Below are 13,699 nucleotides of genomic sequence, written 5' to 3' on the forward strand. Positions count from 1 at the left end.
GGGTCCACTGTAATATAGTACAGTCTCTATTGCAATAATGAAAAATAAAAATTCACATTCAGAATCCTAGCATAAATCTTTATACACTTTTTGTATAACAAACATATACACACTTAAGCTAATGGTTTTAGATTATATATTGTTACTCAAAATCTAAGCTGCTATGATTCTATAAGTTGTACACCAGAACAACATAATTGATTAGATCTAATTCAAACTGATCTATCATCTAATATTTATGTAATAAATTTTGCTATCCATATTATGGTAAATTGACTAATCTAATAATAAAATTGAACTAAAGAGTGAATTAACATGAATTTATTTTAAACAATGAATCAAATTTTTCAAAAATTGTAACCAGATTTTTGAGAAATCTGATTCGTTGTTTAAAGTAATTTCATTGTTTTGTTTATTATTTTAATCAAATATATCTTATCTAAAGAAAAAGAAAAATCTAAACTTTATTCTTAAGAACTGTATAGATAAAGCTGAAGTCTGGAATATTATCAATATGAGTGTTACTCCCATATAATTTACAACTGAGGCATAAAATACCAAAGATAATATATTGATCATATCCGTAGTTGTTTTGTCCAATTTAATTATACTCATAACAAGATTAATATTTGAAATCATTTTCCAGTAGTAAATAATGTCAAATAAATCACCACCAGTTATTTAGTTTGTACCAAGAAAATTTAATATATAAACTAAGAAAGCTGGGACAACAGTTAATAATTCACAGAAACCTCAGTACCTACTCCAGCACTTAGTTTATTAATCTCACAAATGTTTTTAGTCCCATTTAGGGGCCTTCATCAAGCAGTACAGCTGTACCTTGAAATCCAACATATACAGAATAAATTAATTAAAAATAAAAAGTATTCTACAAGAACATTTCATCAGTGGAGTGATGTAAATATTTAAACTGAACTTTTCTGTAAGATTTTCAAACATGAAATTAAAAATTGATCTACAAGGATACTTCATTGGCAAAGTGATATAAATTTAAAATAAACTTTTCCATGTGAGTTTTCAAAAATAAAATTTAAATTTAAAAGAAATGATACAAATTAGAAACTAAATTATGATTCTCCAATTTTTCTGGCAATTATTTTGCTATTTTTGATTAAATTATTCAAATAATTTGGTCTAAAAGGTAATCATTGTCACCATCTTTTATAAATATCATTAATTAGAAATTAATTTTAAAGTTAATTAATTAATTTGAAACTTTGCCCCTAAATAGGATTTAAATCTGCTTCTGTTACAAATTAGTTAGGTTCCTAACCAGTTATGCTATTTGATCTCTGATCTAGAAGATTAGATCTTCCAGATACATATATAATTTGGAATTATTATATAGCTATACTAACTAAATTGTTATTATGTTATTTGGAGACATCTGTCCAACTCAATGACACCATGCATTCTAAATATACTGTGCAGTTGCAGCCATCTGTCTTATATTTTTTTCTTTTTTTTTTTGGGCTATTTCTGCAGTGGGGTAAAAGGTTTGCAACCTGTCGAGTACACAGGAAGGGTATTTAAGGCGACGCCAACTGGCTACGAGAGTTATTTCTTTCTCTCTTCATGAGACTGGTGAACTGTACGAAGTAGTGCAGCATTCTTTTCACGAGGACAGTTTTACAGGTGTGTGAAGTACAAATCGGAATCAAAATCCATTGACAATTTTTATGTCTTGGACAAATACGTGGGTTCCATATATATTTTAGTGTCCTTCAAGTGATGTGTCACTGAATATATATAGGGAAATTGTCATACATTGTGAAATATTCTTCTCTACCGTGGTTTCTTTGTTCTTGCGATAAATTGGATTACAACGTGTTGAACTATCTGTGACTACAATATTGTAACGGCGAGAACATTAGGTGTGCATGGAATTGTATCTTGTGAACTTAAACATATATATATTTGTATCATTATATCTATGTTGCATATATAAACTTATTGTTAAATTGCATCTTTGTGTCTCTTCCCCACATGGTAATTCAACTACACCTTCAATTAGTGAGAGTATTAATTCCTGCAATTTTCCACAATACAAAACTTATTGGTTAGCACTGACTTTTCTTTAATTTGTATGTATCAAAAGAAAATACATATGTTAACAGGAAGAAGAAAAACAATTTGTACTTTCTGGCTGATGTTACTGTACTATCATCTCTGATCTATAAACTATGAATTATGTGTTTAAAAAAAATCTTCTGAATAATGGTGTAGATCAGTGTTTCTCAACCAGGGACCATGTGGCCTCCTTGGGACCACAAAACATATCAAGGGAGCCACAGATAAAAAGTCAACTATTGGGGAGCCAGAGTAAACTCTAAGGGCCACAGTCAGAATAAATTATTAAAATTATATGAAAACAATTAAACTTTATTATGTAAATTATTTAAAAAATGCATTTAAATTATTAAACAACCACTCACTACACTGGGATATAGTTAATCACTTATTCTGAACCAATTTACACATCGTAATTGATTCAGAATACGTGATTAAAATATTAAATTATTATGTTAAATAAAATACACAAGTAAGTTTGATAAAGAAATTTTGAACCTAAAATATTTTATCAGACAATATACAGTACATACATTTGTTTTTGTAAATGTAGACAAGTTGAAAGTTGTTTTAACATGCCTGACAAGACTCACCTTCATCATTATTTGTATGGATAAAGTCTGTTCCTGTAACAGTCCGAGAAATACAGAATCATCATATGATATATCAATGATATGCTAATAATTCAGAAAGACAAACAATGTATAGGACTTCTTAAAAGTTGTGAATACTATCTCTATAAGAGTCACACTTACTTTAACAGAAGCAGTTACACTAATATCAACTTTTTAGATGACATTATATGACATTAACAAACACAGATGGTCTCCTCAATGCAGAAATTTATAAAAAGCCTATTTCAATTAAATCCTTCAATATAATTGGTCACAAATTAGTCACCTTCAAAACCTTGGCAAATAGAGCATTTACTCATTCCACTCTTGTTATCGATAGAGAACTAGAAGTGTCAACTGTGATACATCGAAAAAGTAGATATAGAACATGGATTTCCTGATAATGTCGTAGCCCATATCATCAAAACATCTGTTTCAAGAGCTCAAATAAAGGAAATAGTTTATTTTGATTGGAAAAATAAACAAAAGAATTTAGAAATGCAATATTAACTTAAATGTAGCAGATTGTCCATTATGATAAATATCTTCCACTAAGATAAAAATAAAATAGAGCTACACTATAAGTCAGGTATTTTATGCAATACAACTAAGCAAAAATGGCTGTGATTTTTATTACATATGTGAGTTTGCCGACTGGGGGCCGACTATGTCAAGAGGGTCGAGCGGTCGCGAAGGGTCGTATGTGGGCGATCGGCACTGAGACAGACTCTACGGTTACAAGAAACCGTTTATTTGACACGAAAGAAGCTTACAAGATTTCCGCGATCTTGGAAGTTCTAGGTCGGCAGCAGCCTCTGGGTCTTCCTCTCCTTTCGAATATAGTCTCATTTTGAAGGAGTGTCCCTAGGTCGCGAATGGCCAGTTCCCTCGACGACTCCGCGACTCCAGGACGATGCGGTCGACTTCCGTTGATGGAAAGATGTCGATCCGAGGTCGGGAGACGGAGACGAAGATGGGCACCAGACACACACACAACAATAGATCCGTCACTTGGAACTTTCGGGAGAAGAAGCCCTCGCGTCCTTGAATTCTCAGGTTTTATCTGTTTTCCTCCGATTCCGCTTTCCGATTGGTCTCTTCTCGTCACCTGGTGACAATTCGAAACCTTTCGGGGGCGCGGGAGAGGTCAAAATCGAAGTTTAATTCGATTCCCACTCGGAGATAGACGATCTACGTTTCCCCATTGTTCTATTGTTTAAAAGTTCGCGTCGTTTTCTTTAAGAAAAACTATTTCTACCTTCTATTTTTTTTCCTCTAAAAAAATAATCTTTTTCTAAAAAGAAATGATTTTAACGCAAATTTCAGTGAGGTTCGGACCTATCCAGAGCCTCACAGAGCTTCCCGCCAATTTAAAATGTCGTAACGGAATAACGACATTTTAGCTGGCAGCTCTGGAAGCTGACAGTCCTTTCTCCCTTTGTTTGCCAAGTGACGTAACAGCGATACTTGTCTGAGAATCCAGCCTTCTCTGGCGCGCGTTCGGTTTCGCGTTACACCAAAGTTTTTTTTTTCGATACATTATTGAATGGTATAGAATATCGTTTACAATTCATCGAAATGTTTGTGTAACATCACATGTCTGTTTATAAGATTGGTTACAAATAATCAAATAACAATCACGGTCATCGAATAATATTTTAACAACATAAATGATCGACAAACTATTTTCTAAAACATGTGAGTTTTTTTTTTTCGTTTTCAGACTGAGCAATTCACACAATCTCAAAATTTTCAGAAAATGGTCTGAAACGGAGGGGGGAGGAATGGAATGTATTCGTGTTCCCTTCCTAATTTTTCGGAACATCTGATTCAGAAATCTGATAACAGGTTCAACGTTTAGTTTGATTCGCCTGTCTCAACCAGAATTGGAACTTGGGAACTTCATAGCCATTTCCGGTGCACGTGTAGCGCGGAGTTCTCTGGATCTAAGTTGAAGACACGTGCTTTTCGAAGCTATGCATCTAGTTCCGTTCCAAGTTTTCTGAAAAACTTCGTCTTTACCATGGGGGTCGAATCTTTTCCATTTTTTTTTTTTTTTTTTTTGTACTGGACCGAAAGAGGATCATGGAGCTTCTGCATTGACGGTGTGCAGTTGTGATCTTGCCAATGTCTTTACGGCCATAACTTCCGGATGTCAGTCTCTTGAACCAGTGACAGTTCTCTATCATCGGTTTTCCGACGCAGATTACCGCTAATCAAGGTCACGCAGTTCAGAGTGTTGTTCCGTAACTTCCGTTTGATCTGGTCAGAGTCTATTCGCAGTCTCGACTGTGACAGGTATGATCAATCATCATGTACGCAAAAAAGGAAAAAATTTTCTGACATTTTGACTATATAAATTACTCAATCTATAACAGAAGTTTTCATCAATGTTTTGATCACGACAAAATTGTTTTCCGATGAGCGCGAATCAAATAGAAGATCATCGTTAAGTTTTCTCGAGAGTGATCAAATCCTCATTCTCTCTAGGACGGACAAAGTGACAATTTTCTGTCATCTATCCTAAGTATGAGAAAATTTTGGAAAGGCGTTGACCAAGGAGATAAGTCGCTTCCCCGACATGACTCTCTTCCCTTGACCAGTGTAGGCTCAATCGTGAGCGCTTCGTAAGGGATGGACAGAACAGTTTACACGAAACAAAAACAATACTATGGCTCCCTTTCGAAATGCACCACGCTCACATTGACTTGAATTCCGATTCGCGACAATTTTAACATTTAAGCACGTTTTTTGCATACATTTTTTTCAGCGACAATTTTTATTTTCAGAAAACGTGAATTCAATTAAAATTAACATTCGCTTTTGTTTTTATGATGATCTCTCCTCTCCAGAATGAAAGTTCATCATTCACAGTTCGCAAAACCGGACCGATAGAAAATAGAGAGTAGGATACCGTAATCGCTTATAATCTTGACCTTAGGTTAAAGTTGCTATATTTTTTTTTGCAATTGACAATCTGCTTGCTTTGCGTCTACCTTGGGACTGAGAAAAGCTAAGCATCTAGTTGCGGTCGCATTGGCCTGTTTCCGGGCTAATACTGTCAGAAAATCCTCTACATAAAGTGCCTGTTCTAAATTTCAATCGACTTCGGATTCGATTTGCCTATTCTGCGATTGATGAAAGAGTATCTACTGAAATAATTAGCCTATATCGCAATGAATACGATGGATTTATAATCGGAACCTGCAACGCATTGGCCTCGATCTCCACTCGACTAGAGATGGCAGAGGGACGTCCTTTTCTCCGTACCAATCGGGCGACAGTGGTTGCATGTTATGAGGTTGTGAAAAGCATTGCAGCGAATTCGGATAGGGGTGTGCGTTTCCTACTTCGCTATTCCCTCGTTCCATGGGTTGTCCTGTTTGTTTATTCTGAATATTATCTTTGCGCACCAGTTATCGGTACTGACAATGTTCGATTATCTAACAATTTTTCCTAAAGTTTTAAACTGTTTAAAATTTTGACCCATCTTTGCACCGAACGCAGATTTCTTATGGAGTTTCACTCTTCCCGAATCCATTAGGTTATTCTCCGCCGTTTCAGCTTCGCGCCTGACAAAACTGTGCATTCTGCTAGTCACTCGTTTCTTCCCTAATGGCTACCTTTAGAGCTTTTGTGAATGAAGCAGTGCCAAGCATCCTGACGCTCAGTTTAATGTTTTTACTTATATTTTGAAAAACTGACCTCGGAACATTTTGCCTACTTCCGCTGCTGGCACTATTTTATAGTGGCGTTTTGTTGCTCGGTCAAGCCTATTTATTCTATCATTGTCGCACCTGCGAGCTTGCGCTTGGTTAACTAAAGCATTTCTGCGGGATCATCCAGCTAAGCTCGATATTTTTTTAAGGGATCGAAGAAGTCATAATACGCTTACTTTCACCGAAGAAAGCAGGTATCATTCCTCCCAAGGCCAATGAAAGAGAACTGCTAACTAACTCGCGAGTTCGCGCCGAAGTGTCTGTCTCAGCATCTATCGTTCCGACCCACCTTTAACTCAATTTCGGGGCGAAATTTTGATGTCGGCATCCTCAACTATAGTGTGGGCCCGCTGAATTTGTGCAAATTCTGCATTTAAAATCCCACTTCTCTGACACCAGTGTGAGTTTGCCGACAGGGTGCCGACTATGTCAAGAGGGTCGAGCGGTCGCGAAGGGTCGTATGTGGGCGATCGGCACTGAGACAGACTCTACGGTTACAAGAAACCGTTTATTTGACACGAAAGAAGCTTACAAGATTTCCGCGATCTTGGAAGTTCTAGGTCGGCAGCAGCCTCTGGGTCTTCCTCTCCTTTCGAATATAGTCTCATTTTGAAGGAGTGTCCCTAGGTCGCGAATGGCCAGTTCCCTCGACGACTCCGCGACTCCAGGACGATGCGGTCGACTTCCGTTGATGGAAAGATGTCGATCCGAGGTCGGGAGACGGAGACGAAGATGGGCACCAGACACACACACAACAATAGATCCGTCACTTGGAACTTTCGGGAGAAGAAGCCCTCGCGTCCTTGAATTCTCAGGTTTTATCTGTTTTCCTCCGATTCCGCTTTCCGATTGGTCTCTTCTCGTCACCTGATGACAATTCGAAACCTTTCGGGGGCGCGGGAGAGGTCAAAATCGAAGTTTAATTCGATTCCCACTCGGAGATAGACGATCTACGTTTCCCCATTGTTCTATTGTTTAAAAGTTCGCGTCGTTTTCTTTAAGAAAAACTATTTCTACCTTCTATTTTTTTTCCTCTAAAAAAAATAATCTTTTTCTAAAAAGAAATGATTTTAACGCAAATTTCAGTGAGGTTCGGACCTATCCAGAGCCTCACACATAGGCTCTACCACCAAGTCACTTGGTTAAAAAATTAAAGGACACTTTCAATTGGTTAAAGCACTGCATTTAGGTCTGATCACTTCTCTAACACAATGGTCCAATGAAAAAGATGTATGGTACAAGTTATGTGGAACAAATTGGTGTTAATAAAGGAATGAAGAAAAGGGACACTAATCAGATTATTAGAACAAGCATACATATATTGCATTTCTAAACACTTAACATAATAAATTTTCCAACAATGTAGCAGATTTAAACCAGTGTTGGAAAGCTATACTCAACAATATTGATCCTGCCCAGTTAATCAACAGGAAAAAGCTGTTGTCAAATAATGTCATTATAGGTTACTTGTATATTTTGTTTTCGTTTTTATTTTTATTTTCAAATGTGAAAATATTTATTTTAATACATTTATTTTAATATTCGCTCACCAATCACCTAATTAAAAAAACAAGTTGAAATTTAAATCCAGAGACATTTTACAGACTATTTACTCTTTTTATTCAAATATTCAATTCCATAATGTAATTTGAAAGATTATAATCAGATGACTGATGTTTTGACTTTATAGAGTCAAAAACATTTTCAATGAATTTCTTTATTTCTGTTTCCTTAATTTAGTAGAATAAGGAATAAAGGTGTAAGGAGTCAAGTCCTAATTTTACTTCTATTTTCAGGGTTTTTATTTAGTTCGCATTATTATTTATCTTGGAGACATTTTATTTTGTTAAAGGACAAAGCTCCACACCCAAACCAGAAAGAAAAGTTTAATTTCAAAAAACTTAGTGAATCTTACCATGACTGACCATAATGCCTATGTTGCCAATCTACCATGGCATCTCCAATTGAGTGATTTCCAAATCGAAATTAAAGAATGATCCCTTAATCCTGATTGTAACTGATTCTAAAAATCAGAATTATTTATTGAAAATATTGGGAAAGATGAATGTGTTTGAAATATTGTGGAAGAAAAATAACACAAGAGTAGCACAGCCATTGTTACGTCACACCAGAGAGTATAAAAACCCTGACAAGACTGAAGGAAAGTGAGGTGAAGCTACTGTAAGCAACAGGTGAAGTTCCTGAGGGAGCACAATTGGTGAATAAAGATTTTCAGACATTTTCTTTGGTGTGGCAATTAGGCAGGTGTAGATCGTAAGATCCTTTTATAATTTTGTAAATAGTCTATTTTGTATTACTTGCTGGATTTTGTGAAGATAGAACTAACTTAGGAACTTAGCTATAAGACAATTATGCTTCAACAATTAATAATTTATGTTTATAAGCTATTAATTAATTGCTATTGTGGTTATTCTACAGAAAATACAACTGTGAATTATTTAACAAATGAATTTATTATAACAAAACTTGCAATTAGCTTTTAAAATATACACTCTGCTTTTATATTATGTAATTGTTATGTGATAACTATTGAAATTAACATAAATTTTTTTACCAATAAATTTGTTTGTAATTAAATCATCAATTAATAAAATTTATTTTGAATTTTCAATTAACATTATATACAAAAGCAAATTGAAAACTTTTAAACATGGAATTTATATAAATGTTAAAAATTGTGCCTGCAGATTACTGAATTTAATTAATCAAAACTGATTTTTCTTATAAGCTAAGATGACAATACTAATTCATAGTTTACGTTGACATAGCCAAGGTCTTTTGCTGCTCTGAATTTTCTACTTGAAATAATATTCTCCAAATTTGAAATAAACAATGTGATATTATCCCGGCTTAATAATTTCTATATATTTGTATACGTATAAAATAAAAGTCTCTGATCTCCAGTTTCAAGAATTTTTCCCATTTTTAAGTATATTTCAAGGCTACATTTCTAGCAATTTATTTTTCATTGCCTATATTAATAAACCACATTCTCTTATAATCTTTTCTTTTATCAATGCCTATGCTTATGACATCAAGATTGCTAATTCCTGCCAAACAATATTTTCTCTTTGTAAATTAGAATATGTGTAAACAAAATAAAATACACTAAGAAACCATAAAATAAACTTCAGTGCATACTTTATTGATAGAATAAGGACTACCATTTTCAATCACTGTTATGGATTGTCTTCAGGTCTTATATTTTTTAAATGGAATGCATAAAAAACTTTGTTTTAACTGTCTCAAATACTCAATTTCTTGAATGCATTTTAAAATTTAAAATATCAGTGCAGTGCATCTAAAGTATTAAATTAATAGAGGGAATATAAAATCTATGGTAAAATTAACATAAAAATATTAATAATGTTCAAGTGACATTTTAACTCTGTTTTGCAATAAGACAGTGTGTTGGAGCATTTTCTATTGTTAATATTGTACAGCCCATTGTTTAATGGCAAAGGTGCCATCAAACAGTTGCAACTACAAAGGGTAAATAAAATGCCAATGATAGACCAGCCTCAATTGTAACTTAGAATATATCGGTTCCATCACCTGCTCATTACAAAGAAGACTTGACATAAATACATATAAGAACATAAATACAATATTAATAATAGAAAACTCTCCATTTAACAATTAGTCTAAATCAACAAGACATATATATAAATACTGTATATACATACATACAGACTTATCAGAAAACTCTCCATCACACTGTCCATTTACGCATCAGAAGAATACATCCATGTTGATTTTGAGAATGCCTTCCTAATCCATGGAACTCAATGATTAGACAACATCAGGGCCATTGAGGAAATTCACAAGGCCAAGATGAAAGAGAAAAGTATTAACTTTAAAGATGAAAGACATTTATCCTTTGCATGGATATCATTATTCAAGAGACCATAACTAGGTGTCAATATATTAAATACCTCTTATTGCAAAACAGAGTTAAAATCTCACTTGAACATTAATATTTTCATGTTAATTTTACCATACTTTTTATATTCTCTCTATTACTTTAATACTTTAGATGTGCCACTCCAATTTTAAAATGCATTTGAGATATTGAGTATTTGAGATAGTTAAATCAAAATTCTTTATGCATTCTGTTTTGAAATATAGAACCTGAAGACAAATCATCAAAAACATCAGTCCATATTCAAACAATATTGTAAGATATTATAAATATAATGTTTTACAAGATTTGTATAATTTATCTTTATATAAATTTTAAGAAAAGCAAAGTCATGATATTCAGTCTTGTTAGATTATCTCCCAATATTAACATCCAACTAAACGATCAACACTGACAACTTGTTCCTAATGTTCAAGAACTAGAAATAACATTTGACCTTAAATTTACCTTTAGTCTAAATATTGATAATTTAATCAAAAAATACTCTCAGCACAATATTCTTCACTAACATTCAGTACCTAATTAAATACACTTTACCTGTGTGTGGTTCTTCATTTCCATCTCTTTTGAAAAAACTCAATACCAAAGTTTCTAAAATTATCGGGCTAGCAAATGGCTATAGTAATATTAATAATTTAAGATAATTATTAATATTATAACGGGCCAGTAGTAGTTTATTTCTAAAATATACTTCTCACTTAACAAAGTATCCCATTTGTCCTTTTCTAACTCCCCTGGTGTTGCATGTATCCACTTAAATCTCCCTGACCTTATTTTACATATAACCTATTTTGATCAATTGTATACATATAAAGATTTTTAATGGATTGTTCTCTTCACATTACATTAACTTACTAATTCATTCTGTAAACATTAGTTTTCCTGCCTTCATTTCCTCTTTGCCATCTTAATATTATGTCATTTTCTTAATATCGTCTTAATTATTTCTTAATATATTCTTAATATTATGTCATCTTATTATCAAGTCTTTTTTCTATCATTTTTATAAATCTGTCAACAATACTGAGAATATATTATATCTAGAATACCACATATGCAATCAAGGACGATGCCAGCCAATGGGCCAGGGGGGCAAGATGATGTAAATTGATAGAGGATATGAATTGTATGTAGATAAAATAAAAACAATTCATAAAGTTTTAATCATTTACTATGTACCGGAAAAGAAATATCTTAATTAAAAATTTTTTTTTAACTTACAAGAAGCCTAAGAGGATTATTTTAATTAAAACTTAGCATTTAAATAATTTTTTTTGAATTTCTAGGAAAGGGCAGCTGCCCCTCCTGCTCCCCCTTGGCGACACCCTTGTATACAATCCTACTGTAAAAAAACTACTTTACATTACTTAATTTCATACTTTTTCTCTATTTATTTTTTAATCAAATTTATTTATTTATGTTTACTTGTTATTGTTATACAGTATATTGATTTATTTTATAATGAAATTTGTTTCATTGTTCATTGTACTGGAGTAGCAATTATTCTCTTAGTGACATTGCCTATAAATTAGAATTAAATAAATAAATTAAATAAATTTCATCTATAAATTGAATTGTCATCTTAACCTATTATGAAGCAGAATATAGTCATCATCTATCTGGTTTAAACTAGATAGATGATGACTATATAATGGTATTATTGAGAAATTTCTAAATTTCTAAGATATAGAATGAAAAATACATGACCATATCTAAATTTACTCAGTTTAAATCTATTTTAAATACTACTATATTTATATATTTAAATTATTTCACAAAATTAACTTCAGCCTATAATTTCTGAATTAATTTCTACTGGTATTTAATGTCAAATTTTCTAAATTTTATAGGTAAATTAATTAATTATAAATTTTGTAAAACATAACTTCAATCAAAAACAACAGCTTTATTATAGTATATTATTTCACACAAACATCCCATCTTCAAAAACAAACAGCTCATCTTCAAGAATCAAGAACCAGAACTATATAATATTTTTAAACATCTTAAATTTCGGTATGTTCTTAATTCAAATCAAATGATCTGCTAAATTACCAGACTATTATATGGATAAATTAATTTGTCTAGAGGTAGGTATTATGCACTATCTCATGTTAATTTTAATAATTATAATAAATTAATTTTTTAATTTAAAATTTCTGGAAGAAAAGAATCATCCTGAAGTGGGATTCAAACCCACAAATTCTATTTACTGTGCAGATGCATTGCCAGTTATTCTATCGCTTTTAAGCTTACGAAAATTTTTATAATAATAATCGAGGCTATTGTATTGTTAAAAATTATTTCTTTATTTTGTACAAACAAAATGAATATATTGAAAAATATAAAAACAAAAAATTATACTTCAGAAGTTAATCTAGTTTCAAAAACGTTTGATTCAGCACGACACAGTCTGACTGGAAAGCTTTCGGTTGACTGGCTTTTGGATAAATGACACTCTACTGTAAATCTAAATTAATAGTTCTGGAAGTGAAGATTGGGTGGAGTCTGTAACTGGCAATGCATCTACATAAGCAGGAATTGCAAGCTCGAGTCCTGCTCTGGGTCAATTTTTTCTACTAGAAATTCTAAATTAAAAAATTAATTTATTATAATTATTAAAATTAACACAAGATGGTGGCATAACCATCTATCTCTGATCAAATTAGTTAATTTCTAATTATTAATTTATCCATATAATAGTCCAATAATTTGGCAGATTATTTAGTTGAATTAATTATAAATTGGATTTAGAGATGTTGATACGTATGATCTTAAAAATATATTCTGAAGTTCCTGTTCTTGATTCCTGAGGACGAGCTGAAGAAGTCCAAAAATGTTTGAATGTTTGTGTGTGAAATAATATAATCTAGTAAAGTAATTCGTTTTTGATTTGAAAATTAAACAATACTAAACATAAAAATAATAATACAATTAAAATGTGTTCAAAGTAAAAAACATATCATTAAGATAAGAGAATATCAGCAAATATATGTATTTAATGTATTCAATACCAGAAAATAAATAAATAAATCTGTTAAAATATTTGGAAAAGGTAAAAAATTATAATCAAATATATAATAATGAATATTGATAGAAATACTATAAAATTTCAAATGAACAGTAACGCTACCCAGACCTTCGGTCCAATCTCCTCTTCCAGCATATATAAGCCAAAGCCATAACCATCGACGGTTAACCATTTGGGTTTAATGAGTGGTTAGTTGTATAAATAAACAGTAAATTCATCAATCATTTCTATCATCCATAGATATATTTTAGATATTATTATCTCTTTATAAATTTATTAAACAACAATATATGAAGCATGC

General features: G+C 32.2%; 1 protein-coding gene across 1 annotated transcript in view; it reads right to left on the bottom strand.

The window, feature by feature from the left end:
• Positions 1 to 13,699, bottom strand: part of LOC136985727 (protogenin-like) — a 156,471-nt gene that overhangs the window by 66,515 nt on the left and 76,257 nt on the right.

Source organism: Centruroides vittatus, unplaced genomic scaffold, assembly GCF_030686945.1.
Source record: "Centruroides vittatus isolate TY-2023 unplaced genomic scaffold, ASM3068694v2 contig_976, whole genome shotgun sequence".
NCBI lineage: Eukaryota > Metazoa > Arthropoda > Arachnida > Scorpiones > Buthidae > Centruroides > Centruroides vittatus.